General features: G+C 45.5%; 1 protein-coding gene across 3 annotated transcripts in view; it reads left to right on the top strand.

Moving 5' to 3' along the window:
- Positions 1 to 14,909, top strand: part of BPNT1 (3'(2'), 5'-bisphosphate nucleotidase 1) — a 217,449-nt gene that overhangs the window by 38,174 nt on the left and 164,366 nt on the right. The window contains exon 2 of one of the 3 annotated variants that reach the window (XM_085612948.1): positions 6,813 to 6,875. The exons of the other annotated variants lie outside the window; for them this stretch is intronic. The gene's annotated coding sequence lies outside the window, so the exon portion shown is untranslated. The remainder of the gene's footprint in view (positions 1 to 6,812; positions 6,876 to 14,909) is intronic. 3 annotated transcript variants of the gene reach the window in all.

Below are 14,909 nucleotides of genomic sequence, written 5' to 3'. Positions count from 1 at the left end.
TGGAAAGACTGGTCATAAAAAGGCATCAACTTCATCAAGGACCTCTCTGAGAATACTTCTCCCATTCCATTCACTGTCCTCAGAGAGAGAGCACTAACTGATATAGACTTGTATAACTTTCTGAAACTTAAGGTACAGATTTCTAAACTGGCCACTCACCCTTCTCCCCCCTCACTCCCTACCAAATTGTTTAACACCGGTCACATGGTCTCAAGAATCTACAAGTCCTTACTCCCTGAGCCCCGCAAGGTCCATACGTCTAATGAGGAAAATTGGGATTCTGAACCGAACAGTAAAGCAATTAAACTAGAATGGGAACAAGTCCATAGGATGCCTTTTAAACACAACATATCCCCCATACTTTCTCAGACAAAATACATGATCATAAACAGGAGCTCCTGGACCCCAGCCAGACGATATAGGCTTAAACTAAACCAGTCTCCACATTGTTGGAATTGCAACTCTCAAACAGGTGACTTGCCACATATGCTTCTCTTTGTCCGCTGTTAAAAAACTTTTGGAATAAGGTTTTCGAATACATCTCCCAGACATTCAACATCTCCCCAGTTAAAGAGATATTGTATATCTTAGTTGGTTTCCAGGACCCGGAACTAAAGGGGGATGATGACCGCTTGTTGCTTGACTTCATGCTGACCTTGGCATGTAAAATAGTCCTGTGTAACTTGAAATGTTTTGATAAAATTTCATACAAAAAATGGCAAGAATGGGTAACCTTTATGAGGGGCATGGATAATATCGCCCTAAAAGTCTCCCCATGGAAACCAAAACACAGGAAAATGTGGAAATCTCTTGACGCCGCCTCTATGGGTTTTAACCCCCCTTGAAATCCATATTGCTAGCTAGCTCAAAAGAGCCAACAAGTCTCACAGCAAGGATTGAACTAGAGCCACCCTACCAAACCGCCAATATGATGAAGAGTTATGGACTATATACAATCAGTGTGAGTACCCCTTGACCCTGAGTTGGTTCCCTCTAATTTTTATTTACTTACTTATTTACCCATCTATTTATTTTAGGTTGTTTACTTAACTTTCTTTATACAGCTATAGGAGGATAGAACATATGTTCTGGAGGTGTTCTATAATATGTTATATATGATCACAAATGGCACTCTTGATCACCGCTGATACTACCTAGAGATATCCAATGACTTGATGGTAACTTCTCGATATGAGGTAGCTCAACCATCTGTTTTGCTATGTTTTTTTTCTGCCTTCTCAACTGTATCATTTGCAAGTGCCAGTGCCAAATAGCATTATCAAAACAATTGCCTTCTATCCTTTCTGACTAATGACGAGAGCTTTATTGTATGTTATTTCTTTGTTTTGCCTTGTTTCCCTGGTATTGTTTTTGTAAAAATCAATAAAATGTATTGAAATTAAAAAATGCACCATTCCCCGATATTTACAAAAGTATCATTGGGGAAGATAACCCTTTTGTAAGGTAGTAGCTAAACCAGTGTGCACTAGTAAAACAGAACACTAACCCTACTTACTAGCATAGAGTTGTGCTGCCAGCTCAGCAGGAATACATAAGGATATTTATCATCCCAAAAAATACTTTTTAGCTGCATTGCAGTGTCCTTTGCTGAGCTATGACTCGATGCCCAAAAACGTGAAAAGAAAAAGCAAATGACACAATGGATTCCCCAAGTAGAGATCAAATAACTCTTACTATATTTAATGTTTTTAAATTCCGGCATTCTTATTTTTATTTTTATTCAAATGGTGACGCCCTTGAACACTAGTTTGAACACCTGCATGCTCTTATGCAGGATATGCGATCTCCTGGATTTGTCCAACTTTTATGTTTGCTGAACAAAACACCTGCAATCTTCCATTGATATCCCTACAACCATACCTGTCATCCACCAGCTGTTTGAATGCCAGGAAAGGCTGCTTTAGTTGCTCGGTCATATCAAACCCACAGTAACCCGGGCTATGTTCCTGGTTCACCACCTGCGCCGCGCAAAAATAACGCTACAAGGTAACGCCTTAGCCGAAAAGCCCCATCACAAAATCACAGAAAGTAAATCTCGCAAAAGCCTGACCGCATCAGGACTCCTCGTAGGAGGTTCCCTGAGAATCCAGATATGAGCAGTAACACTTTATAGCCTGCCAGGTAAACGCAGCCTGCCGCCAGCAACAATGCACACCAGCACTAACTTGATGGCACATGCTTTTCAGGTTGTGTGCAGATCCTCACTTGCTAGTGGCCCGCCATCCTCCTATTTCATGAAGAGACTCTGTCCATTTCAAGTGTTCCACAGTGAAATCCATGGCTCTTCAGGCATTCCACAGTGCAATACGTGGCTCTTCAGGCATTCTGCAGTGCAATACGTGGCACTTCAGGTGTTCCACAGTGCAATACGTGGCACTTCTGGTGGATGCGTATGACTAGCACTTTCATGCTAGCGATCCGCAATTTAAAAACACACATTTACTAAATGGCGATGTAGGACTGAATAATGGTAGTTGTGGTTCGCAAGGGCAAAACTGCCTCACCTTTTGTCCAGCTATGGGTGGTGACTATGCCAGTGTCACCTTAAGGATTTTTGGGGCCCTAGCAAGACCTATTTTGGGACCCCCTGTTTGTAACAACTTAGAATGTTATTACCAATATCTGGTAATTGAAGTCTGCATGATGTCAAACACATTTTCAGAAACTGGATCTACTCAAAACCAGCTGAAATATGTCTTTCTAAAAACTGTTAACATTACACTGGGCAAAGAGGGACAGTGTCGAAAATAGATTTAGGCAGAGGAGGGTGGCTGATTTATAGAAATGGACAGAGGTGAGCTAGAGTGAAAGAAAGTTTACTTTTCCTGGGGGCCCTGGGCAATTGCCCTCTTTGCCCATAGCTTAAAAACGTCTCTGGGGTAAGGAAGTTTCTACTGTAGTCACCAAGGGTATCTGCAGTACAGAACAATGTCATATTCAGCTGTGTCCCATGCAAGGCAATGAAAAAGTGCCTTTCTGGTTGACTGAAATAAATGTACATTTTTAAGTTAGCCCTCCAGCAAAATAAGAGTGTTCTAAAGGGAATAAAGACAAACGCTTTAGCAGACCACCAGCACAAACCACAGCAAGGTGAAGGACTTCTCCAACCCTGCAGCCACCGTGAATCACATTGTCCCCTCCCAAGAACTGACGAACCCTGGTGGACTTTCTCCACGACAAGATCTCAGCCATCTACGAGAATGTAAACCCCAAACCTGCTGGCGCCGACAACATCAGCCTACTCACACCCACAAACCCCAAACACCTGCTCACCTGTTTGGGACCCTCTCACAATTAAAGCCACAATCTTCATCCTGAACTCTTTACACTCGGGAGCACCCACGGAGCCATGTCCCCACCACATCTTCAACCTCTGGAACAAGGCAATTGACCACGAGCTCAAGAAAGTCCTGAACGCCTCTATCACCGTGACCTCCTTCCCTGAGTACTGGAAACACGATGAAGTGAGGCACCTCCTGAAGAAACCATCCGCTGACCCATCAATCTGAAGAACTACCTGCCCATCTCCCTGCTTCCCTTTCCGGCGAAGGTTCTCAAAAAGGCAATCAACCAGCAACTCACTGTGAGGAAGCACCCGTGAAAACCCTAGCTAAACCCTTTTTGGGTCCCTTACCGTTATAGTCGGGAGGGAGACAGCGATTACAGGGAGGGGTCTCCGCCAGCAACGAGGAACTTTCCCTTCACCTCACAGCCCGGAGACAATCACCCGGAAGCGGTGGATCCGAGGATGGGCGGAGTGGAAACACGGGATACCCAATCAGGTGTACGTGATGGAACACCGGATTAACGGATAAAAGAGGAAGAAGACGAAATGGGGTCGTCGGCGTTTGGAGTCCAGAGATAGCGGAAGAGAAGAGAGAGCTGGTGAACTGGAGAACGACGAGGAGATGAGATCGGAGGACAGCGCAGAGGCGACATTGGAGGACAACAGAAACGGAAACCAGGAGAACTCAGAGGAGTAGTCCGAAGACTGGTGGATCCCGGAGGAAGCGAGAGAGCTGCCGCAACTCAGGAGAGTTGCGGCAGCAAGCGGTACGTAGCATGGGCAGAGGTAAGGCAGAAGGGGGAGGGACAGAAAAGGAATTCTTTCCCAGCGACTCCTTTGAACCCCTTCATTGCATGGTACCAAAACCCCAGCGTCCATATCGGATTTGAGTGTTGGAGACTGGGGCAGTTCTGGTCAACCTGCTGGGGAAGACCGGCTGGGTGATTTTCCTTTTGGTTGTTTTCTTCTTTCTTTATTTCCCTCACTCCTTTGGCCAGTCCCTCACATGGTGTGGTGGAAGCTGTGGGTACAGAGTAGAGCACAAGTACTGACCGCTGCTTTTGCTTTCTTTTTTTTTGTTTTTGAGTCGAACTTTGGGACCCGACCAGACCACCCCTGAAGTGATGAGGACTCCTGTGACTGGAAGACCTACGGACCCCTTCCAACTCGATTGAACTGTGCAGTGGTCCCTTGCTGGGCTGGTGCAACTAAAGAACTGCTTTTGTTTACTCCCCATCCTGACCTTGGGGTTACTGTATACCGTCAATAAATATCGCATTATAGATCACATACGGCCTACTCACTTCTGTTTCCGCCCATCCCTCCGACAGGTGGTGTCAGAAGTGGGATTGGAGGAAATGAAGGCCGATGTTAGCAAGATGGCGGAAGGACAGGAGAGACTTGAGAAGATCATGGCCAAGTTTCTAGAGACAGCTGAGAGGGAAACCTTGCACAAGACCCTTACGGGGCAGGGCCAAACACAGGAGACCACTATGGGGAAACTGGCTGAGGTGCTCGGACAACCCCATCTGTGGTGGTCCAAAATTATGTACAAGGAGAGGACCCGGATTTCTTCCTCTCAAACTTTGAGAGAATGGCCAGAGCCGCCCTATGGACAGAGGACAGGTGGGGGCAGTATTTAGGACCCCTACTCACAGGGATCTCCAAGCAGCCTATTAGGCCACAAATCCCATGGGAAACACCCCCTATCCGGACATTAAAAGGTGTATACTCGAACGTATGGGTATTGACGATGAGACCTACAGTTTGAAATTACGGCATATCAGGGAAGGACCACAAGAGAACCCTAGAGCTCTGTGTTATCGAATAAAGGATGCAGCCGACAGGTGGCTGAAACCATTGACCTCCACTAAAGAAGTCATACTAGAGAAGATCTATCTCGAACAGTTTCTCACGTCGCTTCACCTTCCGATACAAAGATGGGTTCGCCAGCACGCGGTTCCATCATTGGACAAAGCCGTTGAGATTGCGGCAGCTTTCTTTAGGGCTCAGGAGCTGCAGAAGGGCAAGGAAGAGGGGAATTTGGGGCAACCCAGGAACCACCCCCTAAGAACTCCCAGACCGCCTCACGACCCCTGATGGCCAGAAACAGTGACCATAGTACCAAACCCTATAACCCAACTCCGGGGTTTCCTGTTCCCTCGGGACCCCAATGCTTTCACTGTGGTGCTTTTGGGCATATTGCGCGAGTGTGTCCTCAAAAGGAAGAGCCTATGAAGGTTGAATACACTCAGGTCTTGTATCGTTCCCTGGGGGAGGATACCCGTCCTTTTCATCGACAAGTAGCCATTAACTGAGAACCGAGGAATGCCCTGGTTGACACGGGATGTCGCCAGAGTGTTATGAGACCTCAGGTTTTCCCAGGGGGGCGCCAGCCACCACGGGGGTAGTCACCATCCAGTGTATTCATGGAGACAGTAAAACCTATCCCATGACTGATGTATCTATGCAACACCAGCCAGCCCAAACCCCTGTGAATATGAAGGTGGGCCTCATCCCCCACCTACCCGAACCCGTGGTGTTAGGGACAGACTGTGCCCATGTACATGCCTTACTCCATCACACCTGGAAGGAAGGGGCCGAGTGGAGAGAAGAGGCTCCTTTTTCCCAAGTTGCAGATCCTGGTTGGAGCAGGGGAAAAGATAGGAAGAGTAGACCGCAAAGGAGGAAGGAAAAGAAAGACTGGAAACCCACCCTCCTAACCCATACAACCCCCTCTCTTTGGGAACATGACAGGAATTTCTGTTCGGCACAGCGAGAGGATAACCCCCTACAGGATGCCTGGAGGCAAGCTACCGAGCAAGAGGACCCTGTACAAGTACTTCCCCCAATTATTTGTCCAAAAGGGGTTTTTATATAGAAAGGGGGGGGACATCTCTGTCTACACAGGTACTGGTACCATTTCCTTTCAGGGAGAAAGTTCTATACCTGGCCCATAGCCATCTGTTGGGAGGGCATTTTTGGGGGAGAGAAGACCGAGAAAGCCATATTGGAACGGTTTTATTGGCCGGGTATTTATCAGCAAGTCAGGAAATATTGCGATCTGCCAAAAATCCAGTCGCTACACACCGCCCCGGGTACCCCTGAAACCCCTACCCGTGATTGACGTTCCCTTCTCTACAAGAGATACTGTCAGCTCTGTAGATCTGTATGAATGTACGTGTGAATAAACTTTTGGTGAGAGCCACATCAGGCTTCTCCATTGAATAATAAAGGCATAAGTCAACAAACTGATATAGAGTTGGCTTTTTAAGGCAAAGACATTTTTATTTAGGAAACTGACGACTTGTAAGGCTCAAGCAAATCTGATCCTGTAGATAAACATCGTGATTACCAGTATCCAATACAGTGATTAGGAGTTCGTTGTGAATAAGCCTTGGTAATCATATTGTAGGGCGGACATTTAAATGTGTAAAGGATAACCATAATTTCAGAGTACATTACAGACTCTGATACAATTGTTATGTTTATACCCTATATATAGAGCGGTGCCTCCTACCCTTAGCGGATGCCAGGTGAGGTGAGGAGCACACCCGCATAAAGCCGGGTAAGTGCAGTAACTTGCATTATAAAATTGTTTTGATAGTTTATACCAGTGGATAAAGGATATAGATACACATTATTAAATACAATAAATGTACGATTAAGATGAAGTTTTTCTCACAACAACAATACTGAGAACGTTTTTAGGAGGTTTTATTATTTCTTGTTTTTCTGTCTTAATTGCAGGATTGCAGCTACTACTCCTGTGATAGTCATTCCAATTTATACATACAGGAGCAAGACAGGTTGTATCTAGCCAACCAGTATTCTTGTCTGTTTTTTTGTTAGCTTTTGCACATAAGCACAGTTGTTGCAGTAGCGTTCCATCCTTCTAAGATCCTGACGAAAGCTAGGGACAAAATACCCTTAAGCTGAAACATGTAGACCTGCCATTTTTTATGGCCTTCGTGCAGTTATTTGTTTAAAACTGTATACGCACTGTGTTTAGGTCTCGGCTAGCGAAGGCTGCGCTTGCGCAGTCTCGCTCGCGAGATTTAACGTTTTCAGGAGTGGGGCTTTAACCCGCCCCTTTTTTTCCCTCTTCTCCATTGGCTGGCCTCTTAAATGCTGGTCAGCCATTGGAGAAGAGCTTTGTCTCTCCAAACAAGCCCCGTCTTTTTTGGATTCGTGGCCGTGTTTTTTCGATTCTTTTGCTTTTTTGAAGCCCCGCCCCTTTCAGCTCCTTTTACACGTGGTGGGCGTGTTTGTTTGTTTTGTTTTTTGCGTCGGAAGATTCGTCCATTTTGTGCGCGGTCGGAGCGGACGTGGGGTCGCCTCTTCCTTGCTGCTGGATCGGCGTTTCAAGTCCGGTGAGTACAAGCGTTAAGGTAACAATGTTGTTCCTGCTTGCATTTCACATGTTTCACGGGCGGCAGAGCAGTAACAGGACTCTGTCTTTTCCTTCTTACTAGAAGAAAAATACAGTGTCCGCTTCTGCTCTGCCGCTTCAGCTTCCCCCCCCCCCCCCAACCCCTCCCTCCCCACTCGTTCCCATGTAAACGAGGTGAGCGTGCTTAAAGCATACAGCTTGCTGTAATTGACAAGGCACCGCTCGTGATGAAGTGACAGGCCTCCCCGGATTGCAGTGTAGCGACAGGCACCGCCATTTCTCTATCCTGATAAAACGCCGCGTCAATATGCTTAACAAGCTTCCGGGGCGACGACCAACATTCCAGACTCGGTTTTTAGTGTTTCCCGTGTCCGAAAACCCAGAAACATAACTGAACATGCCACCGGGTATTTGTTGACATGTTCTGTTCCGAGTACGATTCTAACGTGATGTTTTTATTTGTTGCAATTAGTTTGCAAAATGAACACTTCCGCAAATAGTATTGCACGCCACATAAAGGACATTCAAATATGTTTGCCTATTTACTGTGTACAAAACAGGAGCAGAACTTACTCAAAATGGAGTTGTTAACTGTGAAGACCTAATAATGCGCCAAGTTAAATATTAAAGAGGGAAATTATGGGCTATAGCTGAAACAGCTGAAACCACAATACACAGAAGCAGCGAGCATTAGTTCTCCCAGGAAGATCTGCGGGGAGCGGGGAAGGCGGTCGATGGATCCCTAAATTGGACACAATCGCCGTTCCTGCAGCCTGGGTTGGCAGCTGCTACATTTGCAGGCCCGGTTAATTATTTACCCATAATGACCATCAAGCGCCAGTCAAAGTCGGATCACGGCAACTGTCAGCGGCTCTTTTAATTAGCCTTGTTTGAATTCAGATAAATATCACAATAGGACCGGCGTCTGCTAAAAGAGCAGCCGCAAGTGAAAGAGGCGGACGGGCGGCCCAGGCAGGCAGGATAACGAGCGCTGTGACAAACCCCTACGAATCGAGGCGCATCAGCAGATCCTGCAAGATAGATATGCCAAGGAGAGGGAGGGCAGGTATTCTTTGAATGCTGCTTGGCTCGGCAGGGGATCAAACATACCCGACAGCATTCGGACAAGACATTCAGGGTCGGACTGGCCTACAGGCCAATCTGGCAGTGCCAGAGGAGCTGGTCTGACGGGTCAGAATGTGCGCCGTGTGTTTGGCTGTTTGTGGGCCTGTTCTATTGTCGATTTGCTCAACATCACCACAAACATTGCCTGCAACGAGCACACGTGAATGCAGTTCCCCATACTTAGCAAAATTCCTATACAGCTCCTCTTCACAAGTTCAAAACTGCCCCAATGTACAAATGCGGGCCATTTTTTCCTGATCGGATTTGCTAAGGGTTTGGGGGCCCTTTTATGTTGGTTCCTGCCGCGGTCTAATTTCTGTCCCAATACCACCAAAAAGCAAATATTCGAATTTTGTGCTATTTTAATGCAGCTTGTGTATGCACGAGACCGCTTAGGTCTTCGAGTCGCCTCTCTGCTAGCTGGACCTGTCCTTGACCAGGGCTGTGTGCTCTTCGGAGCTCTTCATTGGGAGTGTTTGGCAGTTTGTTTGAGCCGGGGCTGTGATGGATGCTGTAGTTTCTGAGTGTGATGCTGCGCAGGAGCCAAGGACAGGAGTCTTGTGCGTATGCTCTCGACCTTGTCTCCAGCTTTATCTTATTTTACGTTTGATGCAGAGTGGCTCTGTGTATATGGGTGGCTCTGTGTGTGTGGGTGCAAATGCAATAGGTCTCGCATTTGAGAGTGTCATGAGCAATGCCAATAGCTCTAACTTTAACAATGCCGACACCATTGCATTGTAAATGCTTGTTATTCTTGACACTAAGATAGTACCTATTAAAAAATTTCAGTATCTTAGTAGTCCATTTTAAAACGCCACTTTTTTGCACAAACACTTTTTTTGCACTGCAACCCTCACCAATGATCAAACTTTGAGAAAACTCATCTAGGGTTCATTGTAACTACCACCTTATACAATTCCCTGTATTTTCTGCCAGCTCCCTTCGATAATCATGAAGGTTGTAGCACACAGATACACTAGGGTTGTTACCCAGTGGAATCCCAAATGATGAAGCTTGCAACTTTAGTGGGTGATGGGATTCTATCCTCACAGAAATGACTCTCCTAATGAAATCAGTCTGACTAGTTGTTATAGTTGAACTTATTTCTTAATCCCTTTCTTTTTCAGACCAGCAGTTTTTCATTTGTGTTTTTGATGTTTAGGCTGGGGACTTAATTCTGTTTGGTCTTTAAATATATTCCCTTGGACCCTCTTTTCGAATAATTTTGTAGCAGCCTTTTTTAACGACCAGACCCTCTCTGAGGCCACCACCAGAGCAATCAAGCAATATGGTATAAAGGCCTAATCATCGTACTATACATATGCAAAGGAATTTACCCAGTTCTCATAGGGAAGCCAGAACTCATTACACTTAAGCTTAGAAGCTCTATCTAGCAGAAAAGTGTATTTTATTGAGGCCAGCAATTCTACTTTATTCGGGGGCTTGGCTTTAATCCAATTCTTACAGATTTCCCTGCGGGCAAGCAAACTTGGATAGAATATCAGTTTTTTTATGCTTTGTGACAAAGATTTATAGTTATCTGTGAGCCCCCCAAAAAAACAGAGATTTGCTTACCTGGAGCGTCCCTCCAAGTATTAGGGATATCGTATTACTCCCAACCCACCAAAACCCTTGAACCATCGGACAATCCATGAACATATACTAGTAATCACCTTTTTCTTTCCCACATTTAGGACACCTTAGCGTGACGCCCTTCACAAATTTTGCCAATTTATATGGCGTCCAATAGACCCTGAGGAGACAAAAAAGGTGGTTCCGCCTTAAATTTGCGGATCGTACCGTGGAGTATAACAAATCACAAGATACTTGCCACAGGTCTTTCAACTTCTCTCCCGGCTTGCTCTTCTCCCACAGCGTAACTGGTAGCTTAAAGTCTCCATCCGAGCTCTCCACTAAGATCCAGTACCGTCTTGCCACCTCTTTTCCACGGGTTCCTTCAGGTTTTATTGAAGATTCTAATTCATTAGAAAGTCCCGCACCTATCCCATCAGTGAGGTTTAGATAGTGTCTCAATAGGTATAGTATGGGATGCTTATAAGGCCTTCTTAAGGGTGAAAATACCATCTATCTAATCTTACAAAAATAAGCAACGATGGGCCGAATAGCTAATATTGAAGATCAGATCAAGGGGCTTGAGCAACAGATACAAGATTAAGAGAAAGTACAGGAGTCCGGGGTAGTTTCTATTGAGGCTCTTAAAATGGAGCTAGTAGGCGTATTGGAAAGAAGACTGCAGGAAAGGTGGCAAGTGAGTAAACTGGCCCACTTTAATTATTGAGAAGGTTGTGGCAAGCTACTTGCATGGAAAGTAAAAAACGACCAAGCAAAAAGAACTAAAATGTGGTGGGACGGGATGCCTAACTAGGACGAGAGAGGGCATAGAAGAGGCTTTATTAAATCATTTTGGGGAAGTGTATTCTGAAAATCTATCCACACTGGGGAGGAGGTGGAAGATTGACTGGGTCAAGAAGCCCCCCTCAAAGTGTCTGAATCTCAAAGGGAAGTAATTAATAGCCCAATCACAGAAGCCGAAATTAGAAGTGCTGTTAAAACAGGAAAATCAAACAAGGCTGCAGGACCCGACGGTCTTCCTGTCGAAGTTTATAAAAAGTTGGAAAAATATCTAGTCCCGGTAATGGCCAGGCTGTTAACTGAGATTTTTTAATGTGGTAGTGAGATCCCCCCCCCCCCTTCTTGGAATGATGCCATTGTCACTCTGATACTTAAAATAGATAAACCACCTAATTGCTGCGACTCCTACAGGCCTATCTTATTGCTTAACTCGGATTATAAGATTTTTACTAAAATTTTAGCAGATAGGCTGAGTGTGGTGTTGAAAGTACTTTTATATGAAGATCAGAAGGGCTTTGTGCGTGGTAGGAGGATCAAAGAATTAACCTATAATTTAATTGGTGCTATCGATATAGCAACTACATTCAAAGTGCCACTGGCAGTTATTACCGTGGATGCGACTAAGGCCTTCGACCGGGTCAATTGGTCTTTCCTTCAGGAAATTTAGCGATTATCTAATCTAGGGGAGAACTTCTGCAGGGCAATAGCACTCGTATATAAGAATCCCACAGCTAGGGTTTTGGTGAATGGAAACATCTCAAACATGTTTAACATCTATAGGGGGACCAGGCAAGGGTGTCCGTTATCCCTCTTACTTTTTAATTTGTATATTGAACCACTAGCGGAAAAGAAAAGAGGGCATGACAGCATACTCCCCTTTAGATTCCAGGGGTGGGAGGAAAAAGTAGGACTTTATGCCCACGATTTAGTGGTATATACCACAGATCTTAATGCAGCATTACCAGCAGTGTATGATTTGGTATGACGGTTTGGGTGTCTCTCAGGTTATGAGATTAACTAAAATAAAAGTGTTGTAATGACATGGAACATTAATTCGCAACTGAGCTGTGTTAAGGAAGAAATGAGGTACTTAGGCATCAAAATTGTTCAGAGGATAGAACAAATTCCAGAAACTAATTTCCAAAAGATCAATAAGGCAATGGGGAAACTCCTACTTAGCTGGTCTCACCTTCCTCTAACTATTTATGGCAGAGTAAATCTTGTAAAGATGGCAATCCTCCCCAAGTTCACTTTTCTGTTTCAGAATATCCCTATTACCTTTAAAGAAGAATGGCTTAAAAAGGCCCAATCAAAGATTACTAGCATTATCTGGGCTGCAAAAGGTACGAGAATTGCTTGGAAAAAGCTTAGAAGGCAATATGACCAGAGGGGCCTACGACTGCCGGATTTATCTAATTCCCCTGGGTTTTTCTGTTTAAGGGAGGGAAATGTAAGCAAAGCAGACTGGTCTGATACCGGAAAAATGTTTAAAGCTAAGCTATTTGATGTGCAAGGGGGCGAGCATGATTTTGTACATCAATATGGTTTCGCCTTTGCCGAGGCTGCGGCCACGCCCACTCTTAGGCCACGCCCCCTCCCGCCCTCCTAGCTTCATAAGCGCTGATTGCTAGCGCTTCGTGAAGACCGAATCTCCTGAGGCGGATAGCCGGGAGAAGCACTAACTACATTTGTCTGTGTTTTTAAACAAACTTTATTCTGTTGCTATTTTGCGCTGGCACACGACCTACCTGGGTATTCCTCCCGCCTTCACCGACGCCGAGGCTGCGGCCACGCCCACTCTTAGGCCACGCCCCCTCCCGCCCCCACGGGCGTATATAGATGTGTAACTTCAGGAAGCGCGCCGTTTGCGCGCCAAAGGCAAGCCCGTCTGCGCCCGTCCGCGACAGGCCGGGACTAGGGGCTTTGATCCTTGGCCCGTCACTCCCTGGTACGTTACACACTTACTATAGGGAAACTCTGTTTAAGTTTAGGTCACCACCTGGCGCTTATTGCACCATATTGAATCCTTTCCATGCCCCTTCCTTTTGTCCAGCTTGTCATCTTTCCCTTACGTCCCTCCCCTCCCTAACTAACACTGCACTATCAGACTTTCCTCCTACATGTGCCACATCCACTCCCACAGTTATTCTCTCAACTCGGACATTGATCAGCCTAAACTGCAGGTCCCTAGTGAAACACAAGAGGGAAATATTTGACCTCCTTGTCTCTGAGGAACCTGCAGCTATATTCCTAACGGAGACATGGCTAAAAGATCATTCTGGTCCAGATATTGCTGCGGCTCTCCCTGACAACTACACCTATGTCGGCAAAAACAGAGCCTTGAAAGATGGCGGAGGAATAGCTATAGTCTATAACCGACGGTATTCTTGCAAATGGGAAGGCATTGTAGTGCCTAACTGTGAGGTAGGCCTCTTCAAGCTTTCGCGGTCTCCCAACTTTACCTTTTTCGGACTGCTCATATATCGTCCCCCCGGACCAGCGAGTTCTTGGGCCACCTCTCTCCCTGAGTATATAGCGCCCTTCATCCAGAACTCCACCAATTTTTCAATTCTTGGTGACCTCAACCTTCACTTAAATGACCCCTGTTGCTCCATTAGTAGACATTTTTTACAGGACTTGGCTGCATTAAACATCACCCTACATAACACAGGCCCTACGCATATTGCAGGACATCTTTTGGACCCCATTCTTTCCAATTTAGAAACTATTGATTGTGAGGCCTCATTACCGATCCTATGGTCGGACCACTTCCTGGTAACTTTCACTATTACCATCGGTCACCAATCTAATATTCCCCCGAAATTAACTGAATCCAGACTTTCTAGAAACTGGAACAAACTGGATATAAATGAATTCAATCTCTGTCTTGAGAACACTAGACCTTCCAGGGAAGATAATTGTACTGAAGCTGCTGAGGCTGTTGACGCCTGGCTAGCTAAGGCTGCAGATGCTTGCCTACCCCAACGTATGCAAAAATATAATCTTCACCATCCGCCCGCACCCTGGTTTACAGCTGCCTTAAAAGGAGAAAAAAACATCTGCAAAAATCTTGAACGTAAATGGCGCTTAAAATACGATCCTTGTTCAAAACAAATTTATAAAGCCGCTTTATGCAAATACCACTCTTCATGTAAAATTGCTGAAGTTGAGCATGTTAATATGACCATTCTTGAAGCAAAAAATCGCCCTAAAACTCTCTTTAAGGTAGTTCAGAGTTTGTCGGGCGCTCTGTGTCAACCCAAACAACCTAGCCTAGATGCTGCGCAGTGTAATTCATTGGCCGAATTCTTTGTAGCCAAAATAGATACCATCTATTCCAATTTTGAGAAATCTACCCCTTCCCCTTCGCTGTCTTACCCATCCACCCCTATCTTACTCACTGAACAGCTGACACTAGAGGACTCGTCTTCTACTTCAGGTCTATATACTCCCTCCACTCCCCTAGTACCCATGATCTCTTGTGATTCCAGAACTCATCTTGACATCAGTTCTCCTTCCTTTCCTCTGATCGACACTTGGGACCCATTTGACATCACGACTCTCTCTGACATCATTCGCAAAATTAAGTCCGGCTCTCCTCTGGACCCCCTTCCTCCCCACATACTAAACAAACTAGACCATTCTTCTCTTGCACTGATTGTGGATCTTCTTAACACCTCCCTTAACACAGCTTCAGTACCCGCTGCATGG

This window comes from Triturus cristatus, chromosome 6 (assembly GCF_964204655.1).
Source record: "Triturus cristatus chromosome 6, aTriCri1.1, whole genome shotgun sequence".
Taxonomy (NCBI): domain Eukaryota; kingdom Metazoa; phylum Chordata; class Amphibia; order Caudata; family Salamandridae; genus Triturus; species Triturus cristatus.
Note: the sequence above shows the minus strand (reverse complement) of the source record. Positions and strands in the feature narration are given on the sequence as shown.